Genomic DNA, 13,533 nt, shown 5'->3' with positions numbered 1-13,533 from the left:
TGCAAGCATTTTATCGACTTTTCTAGGATCGGTTGCGCGGAATGGTCAGTTGTGTCCGCTCAACTATACGAAATGGAATGAAATGCTTCCTTCGTATAAGGTTGAGCTTCTTAAAGTTATTGAAGTAAATAATTGAATTTGCTTACTATCACAATTTTATTTTTTGATTTAATATTGTTATAACATTCTTTAATTACTTTGGTGTAGCGTAAGTTTTTGCTTCCTAAAGAGAGCCATGATTGGGTGTTGAAGTCCGTCAACCGCAAGTGGAAAGAATATAAGGCCAAGTTAAAGGCGGACTGGAAGCAAGATGGTATGACAGAAGAGGAGGTTGCCCATGTTTGTCCTCCTGATGTAATCGCTCATCAGTGGAGGGAGCTTGTCCACTACTGGTTTTCCGAGAAAGCTCAGGTTGTGTATATTTTTTCAATACTTTAGATTGTATTTACTAATAATATATATTACAAATTTATACATTAAATATATTATATTGTTTATTCTTTTTTTGGAAGACATATTCCAACATTGGTAGAGCTGCACGAGCCTCTCAGACTGTTCCTCATACTTCAGGCTCGATGAGTTATGCTAGGCGTAGAGCTGAATTCGTAAGTTTTTTTTGAAACTCTTTGAAACTATTTTTAACTACTCTATCATATAGCATGTATCAAGATAACTAGCTTGCCAATATACTTTTTGTTGTAGATGGATGATAATAGGAGGGAGCCTGGTAAGGTGGAGTTTTATAAGATGACTCACACCCACCGAGATGGCAGTTTTGTTCGGGAGGAGTCAAGAAATATAGTTGTATGTATTCATCTTTGAATCTTTCAACGATATTATTATTAGTTCTATTATTGGCATACATTAATTTGACTTTTTCTTTTGAGATATATAGGACAGGGCAACAACTCTTATTTCAGAGCGCGTCGGAGAGTCATCATCATCCGACGCGACCAGTCATGTCGAAGCTCAGGTGCTCGCTGAATTATTGGGCCCAGAGCGTTATGGTCGAGTGAGGGGTTATGGTGTTGGAGTTACCCCCACTCAGTTGTCTGCAGTGGGCATGTATACAACAAATGCTGGAGAAGGCAGTAACAATGCAGAAGTTAGTAGACTTCGGGCAACAATTGAAGATATGAAGGATCGCCATCAGGCAGAGTTGGCAGAGCTGAAGCAGAACCAACAAACTTTGCAGTCTCAGCTTGAGCATATTCATCTATGTTACAACGATTTCTCCCTCCTCAGGTAAATAACTATATGTATTTGATGACTATACATAATTATTATTTTGCATGAGTTAATAATTTTCATATTCCTAACTTCTAAAGTTTTTTTTTTTAAGGTTCCTGATACTTCAACAGCTCGCAGAGATGATGATGGGGCTGAATGCGGTCCCTGATATTTTTTAGACTATTATTTAATGAGTTTTATATGTATCTTTCTTATATTTTTCAAAATACATTGTAATTCTAAACTTATGTAAATTTAATCTTATATGACAATATGAATGTTTCGAATGATCTGTATGTTTGTCTTGATGTAAATGTAATGCAGGTTCATATTGCTATAATATCTTTTTTAATATGCTTTTGTTTTTTTTTTTAAAAAAAAATCCACTCCCGACGCTTTAAAGCGTCGTTAAAAACCCCCTTTGGCACGGGCTGGCACGCCATCGCCGACGCTTACAAAGCGTCGGTAAAAATCCTTTAGGCGACAACATTTATCGACGCTTTATAGCGTCGGCGAAAGCCCAGAGCTGGGCTTCCTTTGGGCTTTCCTGATGCTTTAAAGCGTCGGCGAATGTTGTTTTTGCCGACGCTTTCGTTAGCGTCGGGAAAGCCCAGTTTTTTCCGACGCTTTCTATTAGCGTCGGCAAAAACATTTGCCACTCCGGTATCGCCAACGCTTTTGCGACGCTTCTGTTTGCGTTGCGGGAACTTTAGCCGACGCTTATAAGCGTCGGTAAAGATTATAAAAAGCGTCGGAAAAGATGAGTTTTCTTGTAGTGTAAGCGTCATCAGAAGAAATTATGCCAGGATTAAGATGACACTTATAAGCATTGTCGGAAGCCAAATCCAAGATTAAGACGACGCTTTTAAGCGTCATCGAAAGCTAAAAAGTGAAATTAAGACGATGTTTATAAGCGTCGTCCGAAGCCAATATTAAACCCCAATCGTCTGACCCACTAGCCCTAGCATCCCTATTCAGCCCCCTTTTTCTCTCTGATGTCGATCGACCGACCCCAATTCCTCGAGCTCCGCCTTTGCCTATCCGCTACTCTCTAAAATAGCAACAAAAAAGATTGATATATAAAGGGTTCTTGCTTCTAGGATAACTATAGACACATTGACATTATTAACAATCATAAAATGAAGTTATACAATAAATCCTGGTCGCTTAACATCCATACTGTTTGTGCCTTAGCCACCAAAAAATCAACATACCTTGTAATTTTATCAAGTGATATAATTTTATTGGCTAGACAAGTTTGAGAAATCTATTAGCAGTAACTAACTAGTAGTGTAGCACTTTTCATAGCCTAAAATATAGGAAGTGAGATAAATGGGTCTAGCACATCCTCAAGAAAGATGTGTTGGCCATCCGATTATAACGAGGATATGAGATCACTTGGATGAATTCCTTGTATCACTTCTAGTATCCATACACAAGTTGCATATATATCATATTTCTCAATGACCTTCATTGTATATGAAATCTCCATATGAAATGAGCAAAAAAGAAAAAGCCCATCAAGAAAAGTTCCTAATCAACAATTTTTTTCCTTTACCGTTATAAAACAGACTCATCAAATGATGATATCTTGAAAAGGATTTCACATTGATAAAGATAACTATAGGTGAAGCACATTGGGAAATCCACATGTTCATTAACATCTTCTTCTTTGATATTTTCATCGAATAAATTTTATACCATCTATTTTCATACCCTAATTTTGTTTATCTTTTATAGATAATTTGCAGTTCAATCAGTATTCTAATAGAATAGATAAAAGTTGGATAAATAAGTCGAGATCTAGCAAAGAATTTTTGAATGGAGTTCAGAATTTTATTAAATTTTCTTTTGAGAAATATAATATAAACGGGAAGATTTTATGTCCATATCAAAAAGTTGCAATACGAGCCATGAATATAGCTCATTTATATTGTTGCCCAAGGTGACAACCCAAGAGGGGGGGTGAATTGGGTTTTCTAAAAATTATGTTCCCTAATTCTTACTTTGAATTGAATGCAGCGGAATGATAAGATGTTATTTACTTAAGCTCTAGGCAATTACAAGTAAAGTAGTGGAAAATTAAGCTAGAGCAATTATACTATGGCTTTAGGGTGCAATTGATCTAAAATTAACTTATAGTTGTATGATCAATTTTAATCTATGTGTATGATAAGAATGGAGAGGAAGCTTAAGCAAATTCTAAACAATCACTTATAACTCTATAGAAAACAAAGCTAGAGATATTACATAATCAAGTACGAATGTAAGGCATGAAATACACGAGATAAGGCATCACAAACACAAAGATGTATAGTGGTTCGGTGCACCCCAGCACCTACATCCACTCTCCAAGACCTCTTGGGAATTTCACTATAATCCCTCAGATTACAGCCGGTTGTTTTACAAGCTCACAACCCAACTTGTTGTTTTGCGAGATCACAACGAACTCGGTCGATTTTCACAGGCTCACCGACTAGAACTAACCGATTGTTTTTCCGGATTCACAATCAAACCCAGTTGGTTTTCTCAAAGGCTCACCAACCACAATCTTACAACGATTGTTTTCCGGGTTCACAATCAACCCAGTTGGTTTTTCCAAAGGCTCACCAACCACAACCTTACAACGTTGGTTTTTCCTTTGGCTCACCAACAAACCTTAACCCCTTGATTCAATCCCTTGATTGAATCAAGTTACAAGATATTAGAACAAGAGTTTAAATCAAATACAAGCTTCTCAAATAAGCAAATATAGCAAATATAAACAAGTTAAGTAAAGAGAAGAAGCCCTCAAACAAATTTGTAGATGAAGGAACTCGACTTCTTCTTTACTTGACCCTCTTCTGCTTTTGCACGAAGTAGAGGATCACCGAGGCAGCACACAGTTGGAGAGGAAGCTTTGGGATTCATTTGGATGTTCTTCTTCTCTCTCTTTTACTTTGAATGGCCTTTTTGTGCTTTTGGGAGATTTTCCTTGTAATCTCTTTGAAACCTCTTCCCTAAATGTTCTCTCCCACTTCCATCCCTTCTTTCCTAGCTCTCCTCTTGATTTTATAGCTTTAAAGAGAGTGAAAACAAAAATCTAGCCGTTAGAGACAAAAATAGAGCCGTTGGTGTTGCTGGGGGTTCGAACCGAGAACGATTGGCACAGCGGTGTGAACGGGGTTCCCTTGGAATTGCTTCGGTTGCGCTCCACCTTCCGCCGGGAAACCTGCAAGCAAGCCTCGCACCACCACCGGGGTAGTGGGGGCCCTCCGACGATCAAGTTAGGGAAGATCGAAGGAGAAGGAGAGGTAGCAGGTAAGATGATATTCGGAAAAATCTTGCTTACCCTCCCCCTTCCCCCCCAGCCGCATATATATCAGGCTGGGGGGTTTTTCTGGGGATTGGTCATCGTGTGGCACGATGGGGTTGCCACTGACATGGTCGTTACAGGGCGTCGTGGGGCAGCGCTGGGTACGGCTATGGCAGGGCGTAGTGGAGCTCCGCTTTGTACGGCTGTTACAGGGGATCGTGGGACAGCGCCGGATACGGCCGTTGCAGGGAGTAGTGGAGCAGGGGGCCGCGGCGTGCCTCAGGAGGACAGTCTGTTGTTGTCAAGAGTTTGCCGACTCGGGGTCGGATTGCTGGATCAAGGGGCAGCCGACTCGGGGTCGGGCTGCGGAGCCGAAGATATCCGACCCGAGGTCGGATTGCTGGATCAAGGGGCAGCCGACTCGGGGTCGGGCTGCGGAGCCGAAGATATCCGACCCGAGGTCGGATTGCTGGATCAAGGGGCAGCCGTAGTCTTCCTGGGCGCGCGTGCCGGTCACGTGGGGCATGGTGGCTAAGTTCCCCCGTAACAGTAGCCCCCCACTTCCGAGCCTGGAACCAGGAGGGGAATGGGTGAAGGGAGTGATGCTTCGAGATTGCCGCCATCCCTCGGAAAGGCGCGCGCGCTTCGAGCTCCCCGCCTTTTTTACGGCGTATGGCGGTTGTCGCTGATCTGGCGGTCTGCGGATTTCGGCGGACATCCTTCCTTAATGGCGTCGATTCGCCTTTGGGGCGCGAACGATCCTTCGGCAGCCAGGCGTCCTCTGGCGTCACCGAGGCGTCACCCGCCTTTCCGTCCATTTAACCGGGGGCCCTCCCCCATCCGCCTTTCTCTTCACAGGCATCCTCGAGTTTCTACCTTGTGCTGCTGCCGTTGCTGTCGGACTGTTCGTTCGCTCCTCCTTTGACGCTCTCGGAGCCGTTCTTCCTTCCCTTCCGGTGAGTTGCCCCACCCTTCGTGGACGTGCTCGCCGTTCCCGACTCAGGGGTTCCTCCAAACTGACTCTCTGTACTTTTCTTTGTTCTTTTCTTTGTATGTTGGCGTTTTGCCATGTCGTATGGGTCTCGGCCCTGATGCAACGAAAATTAATGCAAACAGAGTGTTTCCTCATTTCACTTTCGTCCTTCCTCTTCTTAACTCTTGGTAGCGTCTCGCCGACTCCTGACTCTTGAAGTTCTTCCGGCGCTAGGCCAGGCATCCGAGGGTTAGGCCTCAGGAAATTTTTCCGGCGCTAGGCCAGGCATCCGAGGGTTAGGCCTCAGGAAATTCTTCCGGCGCTAGGCCAGGCATCCGAGGGTTAGGCCTCAGGAAATTCTTCCGGCGCTAGGCCAGGCATCCGAGGGTTAGGCCTCAGAAAATTCTTCCGGCGCTAGGCCAGGCATCCGAGGGTTATGCCTCAGGAAATTCTTCCGGCGCTAGGCCAGGCATCCGAGGGTTATGCCTCAGGAAATTCTTCCGGTGCTAGGCCAGGCATCCGAGGGTTAGGCCTCAGGAAATTCTTCCGGCGCTAGGCCAGGCATCCGAGGGTTAGGCCTCAGGAAATTCTTCCGGCGCTAGGCCAGGCATCCGAGGGTTAGGCCTCAGGAAATTCTTCCGGCGCTAGGCCAGGCATCCGAGGGTTAGGCCTCAGGAAATTCTTCCGGCGCTAGGCCAGGCATCCGAGGGTTAGGCCTCAGAAAATTCTTCCGGCGCTAGGCCAGGCATCCGAGGGTTAGGCCTCAGGAAATTCTTCCGGCGCTAGGCCAGGCATCCGAGGGTTAGGCCTCAGGAAATTCTTCCGGCGCTAGGCCAGGCATCCGTGGGTTAGGCCTCAGGAAATTCTTCCGGCGCTAGGCCAGGCATCCAAGGGTTAGGCCTCAGGAAATTCTTCCGGTGCTAGGCCAGGCATCCGAGGGTTAGGCCTCAGGAAATTCTTCCGCTGGTCGGCCAAGGCTGGCGCAAGCCGAGGCGACCGGTCGGGGCTTCAGGCTAGTCTGCTCCCGGGATGATCATCGGGTTAGCCTGGCATCCGAGGGCCGAGCCTCAGGGAATTCCGCTCGTTGGTCGGTCAAGGCTGGCGCAAGCCGAGGCGACCGGTCGGGGCTTCAGGCTAGTCTGCTCTCGGGATGATCATCGGGTTAGCCTGGCATCCGAGGGCCGAGCCTCGGGGAATTTCGCTCGTTGGTCGGCCAAGGCTGGCGCAAGCCGAGGCGACCGGTCGGGGCTTCAGGCTAGTCTGCTCCCGGGATGATCATCGGGTTAGCCTGGCATCCGAGGGCCGAGCCTCGGGGAATTCCGCTCGTTGGTCGGCCAAGGCTGGCGCAAGCCGAGGCGACCGGTCGGGGCTTCAGGCTAGTCTGCTCCCGGGATGATCATCGGGTTAGCCTGGCATCCGAGGGCCGAGCCTCGGGGAATTCTGCTCGTTGGTCGGCCAAGGCTGGCGCAAGCCGAGGCGACCGGTCGGGGCTTCAGGCTAGTCTGCTCCCGGGATGATCATCGGGTTAGCCTGGCATCCGAGGGCCGAGCCTCGGGGAATTCCGCTCGTTGGTCGGCCAAGGCTGGCGCAAGCCGAGGCGACCGGTCGGGGCTTCAGGCTAGTCTGCTCCCGGGATGATCATCGGGTTAGCCTGGCATCCGAGGGCCGAGCCTCGGGGAATTCCGCTCGTTGGTCGGCCAAGGCTGGCGCAAGCCGAGGCGACCGGTCGGGGCTTCAGGCTAGTCTGCTCCCGGGATGATCATCGGGTTAGCCTGGCATCCGAGGGCCGAGCCTCGGAGAATTCCGCTCGTTGGTCGGCCAAGGCTGGCGCAAGCCGAGGCAACCGGTCGGGGCTTCAGGCTAATCTGCTCCCGGGATGATCATCGGGTTAGCCTGGCATCCGAGGGCCGAGCCTCGGGGAATTCCGCTCGTTGGCCACGCGCCTGTCACTTGCCGCTCGACGGGGTTTCGCCGTGGCCAGCTGCGATCGTGTTTCTTCCCCTCTCGAAGCGTCGCCTGGGGAACACTAGAAGGCCATTAAATGCTAATTGAGGCGTTACCTGGGAAATCGAACCGGCCAGTTGCTGCTTGCGAGGAGTGCCAGTTAAGCGGCCGCGATACGCGCGTTCTTCGAGGCGGATGCGGCCTGGGCGCGTGCGGAGATACGTGGGCCGCGGGATACACGCCGTCCGGAGTGTCCTGCACGAAGAATGCAATTAAGGAGAATGATGCCTAGGAGATCGTGGGGGGATAAACCTCGAGAGCCGGAACGGCTCCGGATTCGATGTGCCCGCATTTATTGGAGCCACCCGCATCGGAACGACCGGGGGGCCACAGTTTGGCTATAAATATAAGCGCAGGTGCGGTGGAGCCTGCCAAGCCGGAGCTGTTCAGGTTGCCATGGATCGTGGACCTCCTCTCCGGCGCGTGGCTGGGAAATCCCAGCCGGAGGAACGGGAGGCGCGCCCCTCGCGACTTCCACCAACTAGCCGTTTCATCTGGGATCAACGGGAGGATTCTCCCCGGTGGAACTCCGCTCTAGGCGTTTCATCCGGGATCACGCTTCCTCGCGCTCTTCTTCCTTATATTCCTTTCCTCCCCTTCTCCTGGGGAGGACCGGAATATCCCTTGGAGGTGGCGTTCCTTTAGAAGCAGTGTGAACCTCTTCTTCGTCCGCGCCGGCTCTTCGTCTTTTGCGTGAGGCGTCGATGGCGCCTCCGGGGGGAAGCACCCACGGCCAGTGGGATTACAGCTGCTTCGGGCGGAGGATTCGAGATCCCAGATCTTCAGCTCCACGGAGTCCTCACCTCTTCCTTAGTTTCTTTACTCCCCAATCTTCCTCTGGGAATTCTTTGTAATCACACGAACACGCCATTGTAACCAGGAATTATTGAAATGAAAAGAACTACATATTTTTTGAGCTGTCTTTCTGGCTTTGTCTTTCTACTGGTAATATACCCGCAGGTTAGCGGAATTCCAGCTCCTTGAAATTTCTCGACCATCTAGTGCCTCCAACTGGTAGGAGCCAGGTCGGTTTACCCAGCGAACCCTATACGGGCCTTCCCAATTTGGCGCCAGCTTCCCACCTTCCGCGGGCTGAGATGCTTTGGCCCGCCTTAGCACCAGATCTCCGATTCTGAAAAGTTTTGGTCGGACTTTGGAGTTATAATACCGGGCCACCCTCCGCTGATACATCGCCATCCGGACCTGCGCCATTTCCCTCGCTTCTTCCAAGAGGTCCAGGTTCCCTCGGAGCTGCTCCGAATTGGCCTCGGGTCGGTGCGCGGCCACCCGGGGCGAGGGGAGTCCGAGCTCCACGGGGACGACCGCTTCCGTGCCATAGGTTAGGCCGAAAGGCGTCTCCCCGGTAGGGGTCCGATGCGTGGTCCGATACGCCCAAAGGACGTTCTCGAGTTCTTCGACCCAAGCTTGCCTCGTCCGACCGATTCGCGCCTTAATTCCTTGGAGGATTGTCCGATTTGTCACCTCGGCCTCGCCGTTGGTTTGGGGATGCGACACAGATGTGAACCGATGCTCGATCCCGAACTCCTCGCAGAAGTCACGGAAATGCTTGTTGTCGAACTGTCGACCATTATCCGAGATGAGGACCCGAGGTACCCCAAATCGGACAATGACGTTTTTCTTCACGAACTTTCGGACTTGCGCCTCCGTGATAGTAGCCAGCGGCTCTGCCTCCACCCACTTGGTGAAGTAGTCGATTGCAACAATCAAGAATTTCCGCTGGGCGGAAGCGACGGAGAATGGTCCGAGGATATCCATTCCCCACTGTGCGAAGGGCCAGGGTGCGGTGATTGGTGCCAAGGGGACAGAAGGGACTCTCTGGACGTTGGCGTGGCGCTGGCAGGCGTCGCATTTCCGTACGTGATCCTTTGAGTCCTCCAACAAGGTAGGCCAATAATAGCCTTGCCTCATGATCTTGTGCGCCAAGGACCTAGCCCCCGAGTGCGATCCGCAGACGCCCTCGTGGACTTCGCCGAGGACGTAGGCCGCCTCCGAGGGGCGGAGGCACCTTAAGAGGGGAGCGGTAAACGAGGTCCGATACAGCCTTCCTTCATAGAGTACGTAGTGGGCGGACTTCCTGACAAGTCGCCGAGCTTGATCTTCGTCTTCAGGGAGGATCCCTTCGGCGAGGTAGGCGATGAGCGGGTCCATCCAAGACGGCTCCGGATCAATCGCCATCACCGCTCCAGCCTCGCCGATGCTTGGGGCATCCAGGGTCTCCAGGTAGATTGCCCTCGACAAGTTGTGCGCCTCTGCGCCCACCAAGCGGGACAACCTGTCGGCCCTGGCATTTTCGCTTCTGGGGACCTACTGGAGGTCGACGCTGCCGAGGTCGGGAATGAGTGCTTGCACCTTCTGGACGTAGTTCTGCATGGTCGGGCTCCGGGCCTCGAACTCCCCACGGACCTGCCCGACCACCAGCTGGGAGTCGGTGAAGACCTTCAAACGCCGGATGCCGAGCTCCTCAGTGAGTTTGAGTCCCGCGACTAGGGCCTCGTACTCCGCCTCGTTGTTGGTCACTGGGAATCCAAACCTCAAGGCATACTCGGCTATCACTCCATCAGGACTGGTAAGGACCAGCCCGGCCCCTCCACCCTCGGGGTTCGATGACCCATCGATGTGAAGCGTCCAGGTCGGGAGGTCGAGGCTGGGCGTTTCTGGCGGTCTAGGTTCCGCCTCCTGCACCGTGCACTCAGCGAGGAAGTCCGCGAGCACCTGGGCCTTAATGGCGGGTCGAGGCTGGTAGCGGATGTCGAACTCACCGAGTTCTACTGCCCACTTCACCAGCCGTCCCGCATTCTCGGGGTGGCTGAGGATCTGTCGTAGTGGTTGATCAGTTAAGAGGGTGACAGAATGGGCCTGGAAATAGGGGCGGAGCCTCCTGGTCGCGGTCAGCAGCGCGAAGGCGATCTTTTCAGCCTTCGTATACCGCGCCTCGGCATCCCGTAGGACCCGGCTGATGTAGTACACGGGCTTCTGGAGCTTTGCCTCTTCCCGAACCAGCACCGCACTGACCGCGGTTGGGGAGACCGCCAGATAGAGGTAGAGCATCTCCCCTTCTTGCGGCTTGGACAGCAGAGGAGGAGACGCCAGGTATTCCTTGAGCTGGTCGAACGCTGCTTGACATTCGGCCGTCCAGAGGAAGTCTTTCGGGCGTTTCAACACCTTGAAGAATGGTTGGCAGCGTTCGGCCGATCTTGCCACAAATCGTCCGAGCGCGGCGACCCTTCCAGCGAGCTCCTGAACCTCCTTCACTTTGGTCGGAGGGGACATACCTTGGATAGCCTTGATTTTGTCCGGGTTGGCTTCGATACCCCGCTGGTTGACAATGAAACCGAGGAACCTCCCGGCCGAAGCGCCAAAGGCGCACTTCGCTGGGTTCAGCTTCATGCGAAACTTCCGCAAGGTGGTGAAAGTCTCCTCCAGATCCACGATGTGCTGGTCTGCCTGGCGGCTTTTCACCAGCATATCGTCCACGTACACCTCCATATTCCGGCCGATTTGCTCTTTGAAGATTTTGTTGACGAGGCGCTGGTAAAGTGGCGCCAGCATTCTTCAGACCGAAGGGCATTACCTTGTAGCAGTACAGCCCCCGGTCTGTTATAAAGGCAGTTTTCTCCTCGTCCTGTGGGGCCATCATTATCTGGTTGTAACCGGAGAAGGCGTCCATGAAAGACAGCAGTTGATGTCCGGAAGTCGCGTCGATCAGTTGGTCTATCCGCGGAAGCGGAAAGCTATCCTTAGGGCACGCCTTGTTCAGGTCGGTATAGTCGACGCACATCCTCCACTTCCCGCTCGGCTTCCGGACAAGTACGACATTTGCCAGCCACTCGGGGTAACTCACCTCCCTTATGAATCCTGCCTCCAAGAGTTTGTCTACCTCCTGGTCGACCACCCGGATCCGATCCGGGGCACAGTGTCTCTTCTTCTGCTTCACTGGCCGGTGGGTCGGGTCGACGTTGAGGGCGTGAGAAATGACCTCCGGGTCGATCCCAGGTACATCGGCCGCCGACCAGGCAAATACATCGGCATTGGCTCGGAGGAATTCCACCAACCGGGCCCGAGCTCCCGGGTCGAGATTGGCGCCGACCCGGACCGCCCGGTCCCGGCGGCCTTCCTCGAGGGGAACTTCGATCACTCCCTCGGCCGGCTCCCCCTGCCGCAAGGCCACCTCGTCTCTGGCATCAAGGGACTCGACGCTTAGGGCTTCTGCGGGTTTCTTCCCTTTGAGGGTCGCTAGGAAACATTGCCGTGCGGTCGGTTGGTCACCTCGGACCTCCCCGATCCCGACCGTCGTGGGGAACCGCATGAGCAAGTGGTACGTGGAGACCACCGCACGAAGGGCGTTCAGCCCGGGTCGTCCGAGGATAGCGTTGTAAGCCGAGGGAACACGGACGACCAAGAACCCGAGTCGCACCGTGGCTTCTGCGGGTGCGACGCCCCGCAGTCACAGGCAGCTCAACGACACCTTCCACCGGGACAGCGTCACCGGTGAATCCTATGAGGGGGGTGGACATTTTGTGCAACAATTGTCTGGACAAGCCCAGCTTTTGGAAGGCCTCGTAAAACAAGATATCAGCTGAGCTTCCACTATCCACAAGAACACGCCTTACATCATAGTTTGCCATGGTGAGGGAGATTACCATGGCGTCATCGTGGGGGGTCTGAACCCCCTTTACATCCTCATCACAAAAAGTGATTACGTTGCCGACCCTCTGCCTCTTTGCGATGGCCGCCCCCGACGCCTCCGTCGAGCCCCCCTGCGTTCCTCACGGGTCGGGGGCAGCCCCCAGTGATAGTGTGGATCACGCCCGCAACGGGTCGATTCTGCTCCCGAGGCCCCGGAGGAGCCGGGTCGGCCGGACGCGGGTCTGCGGGGGGACGTCGGTCGCTCACATATCGACCGAGACGCCTCCGGCGGATGAGAGCCTCGATCTCGTCCCGAAGCTGGAAGCAGTCTTCCGTGTCGTGGCCGTGGTCTCGGTGGTACTCACAGTACGCCCGGGAGGGCCTCTTCCCAGGGATCTTCCGCATCTGTCTCGGGGCCGGGAGGTCCTCCCGCCCCTTGATCTCCATAAGGATCTTGGCCCGGGGAGTCAGGAGAGGGGTGTACCGGTTGAAACGTCGGGGCGGAGAACGAGGGCGTGGGGCGCCGTGGTTCTTCGCCGGCGACGAGCTTCTGCGCCGACGCTGGGGCGTCGGGCTCCTCCTCTGGCGTGCCTCTTTCCGCCTTTTCTTCCCAAGCTTTGGAGGGATCTCGGCGGCCTTCTTGCTCCGGTGGGCGGCCGCCTCCTCGGCGTCCACATACTGGTTCGCCCGGGACAACAGCTCTGGGAAGCTCCGCGGCAGGCGTTTGTCCAGGGAGAAGGTGAGTCTGCCCTTCCGGAAGCCACGCTTCAGGGCTGAAAGAGCTACCTCCTGACTCAGGCTCCGGACCTCCAGCGTAGCCCTGTTGAAGCGGGTAAGATAATCCCGCAGGCTTTCTCCCTCGTTTTGTCGGACATCAAAGAGGGAGTCGGAGACCAGTCGCCGCCGGCTACTGACGGCGAAATGAGTGACGAAGAGGCGAGTGAACTGGTCGAAGGACCGGATTGAGTCGGCCTCCAGCCCGGCGAACCATGCCCCTCGCCGGGCCACGGAGGGTTGCCGGGAAAGCCTTGCAGAGAAGGGGATCTGATGCTCCGTGGAGGAGCATAAGGGTCCTGAAACTCTCGACGTGATCCCGCGGGTCCGCCGCCCCCGTCATAGGGCTCGATCGCCGGCATTTGAACCCCGGCAGATTCGGGGTCCGCAGGATCCTCGAGGCAAGCGCCGGCTGGGAGGAGATCTCTAAGTCGGCGAAGGGATCTTTGGAATGGCCCTTCAGGACCTGGAGTTGTCGGTGGAGATCGTCCACCCGCCGGTCCAGGGAGCGCGACCGGTGGGTGAGAGACAAGGAGCGGCGAGAGGGGGACCGACTGGAGCGCGGATTCCTCGAGGATTGGGGGGTCTGGGAACGCGCCCGGGCCCGCCT

At 53.2% G+C, this 13,533-nt stretch overlaps 1 long non-coding RNA gene across 1 annotated transcript; it reads left to right on the top strand.

Moving 5' to 3' along the window:
* Positions 1 to 563: 563 nt before the first annotated feature.
* On the top strand, positions 564 to 949 carry LOC120105925. The gene is made up of 3 exons (XR_005508174.1): positions 564 to 605; positions 703 to 804; positions 896 to 949. It is a non-coding gene; the product is annotated as an uncharacterized LOC120105925 (long non-coding RNA).
* The last annotated feature ends 12,584 nt before the right edge of the window (positions 950 to 13,533 follow it).

The sequence above is a fragment of the Phoenix dactylifera genome, unplaced genomic scaffold (genome assembly GCF_009389715.1).
Source record: "Phoenix dactylifera cultivar Barhee BC4 unplaced genomic scaffold, palm_55x_up_171113_PBpolish2nd_filt_p 000399F, whole genome shotgun sequence".
Lineage (NCBI taxonomy): Eukaryota > Viridiplantae > Streptophyta > Magnoliopsida > Arecales > Arecaceae > Phoenix > Phoenix dactylifera.
The sequence above is the reverse complement of the archived record's forward strand: the minus strand, read 5'-3'. Positions and strand labels throughout refer to the sequence as shown.